This window comes from Elaeis guineensis, chromosome 10, assembly GCF_000442705.2.
Source record: "Elaeis guineensis isolate ETL-2024a chromosome 10, EG11, whole genome shotgun sequence".
Lineage (NCBI taxonomy): Eukaryota > Viridiplantae > Streptophyta > Magnoliopsida > Arecales > Arecaceae > Elaeis > Elaeis guineensis.
In genome coordinates, this window is record NC_026002.2 from 80510479 (window position 1) to 80516936 (window position 6458).

The following is a 6458-nucleotide window of genomic DNA, read 5'->3' on the forward strand; positions in this document are numbered from 1 at the left end:
TTGTGCCTTGGATCTGTTCAAAATTTCTCTCATGGCCTCTATCATAAGTGCAGGGAGGTTCAGGGGGGTCTGAGTGATGACATGAAACATGACACATACATCTCTGCTGGAAAGTAAGTCATGTCTACCACTCCTAGGAAAGAAGAGCTTTGTTACCATCTGATGCAGGACCCTCATTTCAATGGACAAAATCTTTGCTTCCAATTTGTTTAAACTTCCTGAATAATTTTCTCCTAAAATAATTCTGATCCTCTCTTCTTTTACTGGGAGTTCCATATAAGAATAACCCTCACTAGGCAACTGAAGTATTTCTCCCAATATCCTAGAATCCAAGCAGATATTAATTCCCTTGACTGTTGAAGTCACTGACCCATTTCCATAAAGTAGGTTCTGGTAGAATTCTCTAACTAGGTCAACATAGGTGACTTCTTTAAGGGAGCAGTAGAGTTCCCATCCTTGGTTCTTAATTTTACTTGCAAAAGTAAAGCCCTCTTTCTCAAAGAACGAAAAATCTATATTCTTCCCGGTTTCGACTTTTCTATCGGAAAGAGGATTCTTACTGGGGCTTAGGAGGGATTGAGAGGGACCTTGAGCAGGTACTGAAACTGGAGTGGGAGCAGTTGAAGACTGAGCATGCCTTTTCTTTCGGATAATTTCTTCAGGCTCACGGATTGACTTTCTTCTTTGGGGAAGTTTCATCTTTGGAGCCATATACACTATAGTAGCAGGCAAGGAGACTTGAATTAAGTGGAGGAGGGATCACAAGAGAGTAAAGAAGGATTTTGGTGGAGAAAGTAAGTGGATTTTGGAAGTTTGGTAAAGTGCTAGGGCACGTTCCAACCGCGCCAAGCAATGCGAGAAAACACAGAAAATCTCTTTCTAAGGTGGCGATTTTTGGTGGAGAGGAGGAGGGAGAATTGCCTCGAAATAAATCCTTGGATTTGGAGCAAAAAGAGTTGGAGAAGACGGCTTTTGGAAGGAGGACGATGAGAAGATGAGTCGTCTCACGAACAGAGTTCCCGTTTAAAAACAATGAAACCGTGGAAAGTTTGAGGAAATAACAAGTTTGCCATTGAGTCGACTCAAGGGGATCGACTCATGAAGTTCAGAAATTCAGAAAAAAATACGAATAAATTCCAGAAAAATTCAAAATTTTGGGAGAAAAAATTTTGCTCAATGATAAGTTTTTAGAATGATAATTTTGAGCTTTTGGGATTAGGATAGATGTTGGAAATTGAGCTCTAAGAATCAATTCTTGGAAATTGAGAAAGATTAGGTATATGGATCTAGAATTCCTAGATTTCTCCTAATTTCACAGAATCTATCCTCACTAAGGGCCTTTGTAAAGATATCAGCTAATTGATTTTTAGTGCAAACATATTCAAGAATTACGTTTTCATTTTGAACATGTTCTCTTATAAAATGATGTCTTATTTCAATATGTTTGGATCTTGAGTGTTGAATTGGATTTTTAGATAGATTTATGGCACTTGTGTTGTCACATCTTATTGGTGTTTCATTAAGTTTGATTCCAAAGTCTTCGAGTTATTGCTTAATCCATAAGATTTGAGCACAACAACTTCCGACTGCAATGTATTCGGCCTCAGCCGTAGACAGTGCCACCGAATTTTGTTTCTTGCTAAACCATGAGATTAGGTTAACTCCAAGAAATTGGCAAGTTCCACTTGTGCTTTTTCTATCTAATTTACATCCAGCAAAATTAGCATCTGAATATCCTAATAAATTAATATGTGAGTCCTTAGAGTACCATAACCCTAGAGTTTGAGTACCATTTAAGTATCTAAGGATTCTTTTAACAGCATTCAAATGAGATTCTTTAGGATTAGATTGATATCTAGCACATAAGCAAACACTAAACATGATATCAGGCCTACTTGCAGTTAAATATAATAATGAGCCAATCATACCTCTATAGTATTTTAAGTCTACACATTTACCTTCATCATCCTTGTCAAGCTTACATGAGGGACTCATTGGTGTGCCAATTGGTTTGCAGTTCTCCATTCCAAATCTTTTGAGTAGTTCCTTGGTGTACTTGCTTTGGGTGATGGAGATTCTCTCTTTTGATTGTTTGATTTGGAGTCCGAGGAAGAAGGTGAGTTCTCCCATCATGCTCATCTCGAACTCTCCCTGTATAAGCTTAGCAAAGTCTTGACAAAGGGATTCATTAGTAGACCCAAAAATTATGTCATCAACATAAATTTGTATAACTAGCATATCATTTTGATTTCTTTTAATAAATAGGGTTGTATCTACATTACCTCTTGAAAAACTATTATTTAGTAGAAATTTGCTTAGCCTTTCATACCATGCTCTAGGTACTTGTTTTAATCCATATAAAGCTTTATTTAATCTAAAGACATGATTAGGAAAAGCATGATTTTCAAATCCAGGGGGTTGTTCTACATATACTTCTTCAGAGATATATCCATTTAAAAATGCACTTTTAACATCCATTTGAAATAGTTTGAATTTCATAAAGCAAGCATATGCAAGTAGAAGTCTTATAGCTTCTAATCTAGCAACAGGTGCAAAGGTTTCATCAAAATCAATTCCTTCTTCTTGATTATATCCCTTAGCAACCAGTCTTGCTTTATTTCTAATTACATTTCCATGCTCATCTAATTTGTTTCTAAAGACCCATTTTGTGCCAATTATTGAATGATCTTTAGGTCTTGTTACTAAGGTCCAAACATTATTTCTTTCAAATTGATTAAGTTCCTCTTGCATAGCATTAATCCAATTATGATCATTTTCAGCTTCTTCAAAAGTTTTAGGTTCAAGATGAGATACAAAAGCACAATGATTAACTACATCTCTAAGTGAAGAACGGATTTTTACCCCATGCATAGGATCACCAATAATTAACTCCTTAGGGTGGTTGTGAACATACCTCCATTCCTTGGGTAGGTCATTTGTACCTTGAGGTTGTTCTTGAGTATCTTACCTCTCTCATTTTGTTCGTCTTCTTGATCCTTGTCTTCTGGAGTTGCTGAATCTTTTAGAGTGATCTCCTTCATACCTTCTATTAGTGGATCTGCATCATCAACACCCTCATTCTTCCTTGAAGGAAGATCGTTAGTTTCATCAAAAATAACATGTATGGACTCCTCAACTACTAAAGTTCTTTTGTTGAAAACTCTAAATGCTTTACTAGTGGAGGAGTAACCTAGAAAGATTGCTTCATCGATTTTGCATCAAATTTACCAAGTTTTTCTTTGCCATTATTTAATACAAAACATCGGCAACCAAAAATATGAAAATATGCAATATTTGGTTTTCTTCCTTTCCAAATTTCATAGGAGGTTTTCTTAAAAAAATTTCTAATCAAAGCACGATTTAAAATGTAACATGCTGTGTTAATAGCTTCCGCCCAAAAGTATCTTGGAAGGTTGCTTTCACAAAGCATGGTACGGGCCATTTCTTCTAAGGTTCTATTTTTCCTTTCAACTACCCCATTTTGTTGGGGTGTCCTAGGAGCAGAGAAGTTATGGCCAATTCCATTTTCATCACAAAAATTTTCAAAATCTTGATTTTCAAATTCAGTTCCATGATCACTTCTAATACTTTGAATTGAAAACCCTTTTTCATTTGTGACTTTTTGATGAAATTTAGTAAAAATATGAAAAGTTTCATTTTTGTGAGCCAAAAAGAAAACCCAAGTAAAACGAGAGTAATCATCTATAATTACAAAGCCATATCGTTTTCCTCCTAGACTAGTGGTTCTAGTTGGTCCAAATAAGTCCATATGTAAGAGCTCTAAAGGTCTAGAAGTTGAAACAGTATTTTTGGATTTAAATGAAACTCTAGTTTGTTTACCTAATTGGCATGCATCACAAATTCTATCTTTTTCAAAACTCAATTTTGGCAAACCGAGAACTAAATCCTTTTTAATTAATTTTGAAAGAGAATGCATGCTAATATGTGCAAGTCTACGATGCCACAGCCAACTAGTCTCATTAATTTTAGCATTTAAGGAAACTAGGCATTGCATGTCTAATTTAGCTAAATCATTCAAATCTACCATATAAACATTGCCATGCCTATGTCCTATAAATTTAATACCATCGTTAATAGGACTAGTCACAATGCAAACAGATGATTCAAAAACTACTTTATACCCTTTATCACAGAATTGACTAATGCTAAGTAAGTTATGCTTTAAACCTTTAACCAATAAAACATTCTCAATGTAATTGGAGGGAGTGATACCAATGTTACCTATCCCGATGATCTTTCCTTTGCCATTATCTCCAAAGTGACCATCCCTCCATCCTTAGCATCAAGCGTGATGAATTGTGATTCATCATCAGTCATATGTCTCGAGCATCCACTGTCAAGATACCATTTCCTGTTTCCTTCTTGGGATGCTAGACACACCTGCAAGCAAAGGTCAAGTTTCTGTCTTAGGTACCCAAGCTTTCTTGGGTCCTTTCAGGTTAGTCAAGATGGTTCCTTTTGGAACCCATATTTTCTTTGTATTTGCATATTTGTTAATAAGACATGTGTATGATTTATGTCCTATTCTTCCACATTTGAAATAAGAAGTATTTGTAGACTTGTTACTTGAATAATTTACATAAATATCCTTCAGAAATTTTTGTTTCTTCAGAGGTTTATAGCCAAGTCCAGCCTTATCATATATAGCTTTCTGATTATCAAGGATCATATTTAGTTTGTTTGAACTTAAGGTGAACTTATCTACTATAGATTTCAGTTTGTTAATTTCATTCTTTAAGTTTTGATTCTCTTGAATTAAGGTGGATTTTTCAAATGAAAGGTTTTCAGCTTGTTTTACTAAGGACTGATTTTTCAATTTCAGTTCTTTGTTTTTCTTCCCTAGTTTCTTTAATTCATCAATTGAATCATAGAAAGCTTCATGCAATTCTTCAAAAGTAAATTCACTAGTGGATTCAGAAGTTACCTCATTTTCGTGTGCCATCAGGCACAGGTTGGCTTGTTCTGTTGAGGTTTCCTCATCAGAGCTTGAGTCATCACTCGTACTCCAAGTCGCCATCATTGCTTTCTTTTTGAACTTCTTGGGACCTTTCTTCAGTTGTGGACATTCGGATCTGAAATATCCCGACTTCTTGCACTCGTAGCATACAAGGGGTTGATCTTTCTCTTTTTCTTTGCTTTGTTCCCCTTTTGTGAATCTCTTTCTCATCCCCTATTTTCTTTTTCTTAGAAACTTCTTAAATTTTCGGGTGATGAGTGCCATCTCTTCATCCTGTTCTTCATCTTCAGTGTCATCTGTTTCATAATCAGGCGAAGTTGTGGATTTGAGGGCAATGATTCTTTTCTTTTTGACTTCATCCTCTTGATGTTGCTTCATGCTAAGTTCATGAGTCATCAAGGATCCAAGAAGCTCTTCTAGAGGTAGAGTGTTCAAGTCCTTTGCTTCTTGGATGGCAGTCACTTTGGCTTCCCAAGTTCTAGGCAATGACCTGAGAATCTTTCTTACAAGCTCACTGTTAGTATAAGATTTGCCAAGACTCTTCAAACCATTAATTATATCAGTAAAACGAGTAAACATAGCAGTTATGGACTCATCATGCTCTATTTTAAACAATTCATATTTATGTACAAGCATGTTTATTTTAGACTCTTTTACTTGATTTGTTCCCTCATGGGTTACTTCTAACCTATCCCATATTTCTTTAGCAGATGCACAAGTAGAAATACGATTAAATTCACTTGCATCTAGTGCACAATAAAGAACATTCATGGCTTTGGCATTTAATTGTGCCAATTTCTTGTCAACCTCATCCCATTCTTTCTCGGGTTTGGTTGATTTCTTACCATCTATAATCTTGGTGGGTGTGTGAGGACCGTTCACTATGATACTCCACATATCATAGTCGAGTGCTTGTATAAATATCTTCATCCGAGCTTTCCAATAGGTATAATTAGACCCATTGAAAAGTGGAGGTCGGTTTGTAGATTGCCCCTCGGCTAGAGAAGTACCGACATGGGTTGCCATAGATCTTTGGCTCTTTGATTGTTAGATCAAAGACGGGCTAGAGCACCGGGCTCTGATACCACTTGTTGCCCAGCTATGCAACCCAAGAGGGGGGGTGAATTGGGTTTCTAAAAATTTTAGGCTTAATTAATTACTTATGATGAACAAGACAAAGATTTTAATTCAATATTAATTACCTAAAGCAGGAATGCAAGGATATAATAAAGAAATAAAGTGAAGCGATAAAGCACACCACAAACACAAGGATTTATAGTGGTTCGGTGCCAACCTTGCACCTACATCCACTCCCCAAGCTCCTACTTGGGAATTTCAATCCACTATACTTGTATTCAACCCGAATACAAAACGTCGGAAACTCCGACACTAGCTATCCCAAGCTAGTCTACTTATTTTTTCGGGTACAAGTAAACCCAAATCACTCCGATTTCAGGTTCGGATCAACCTTTCCTTGTTT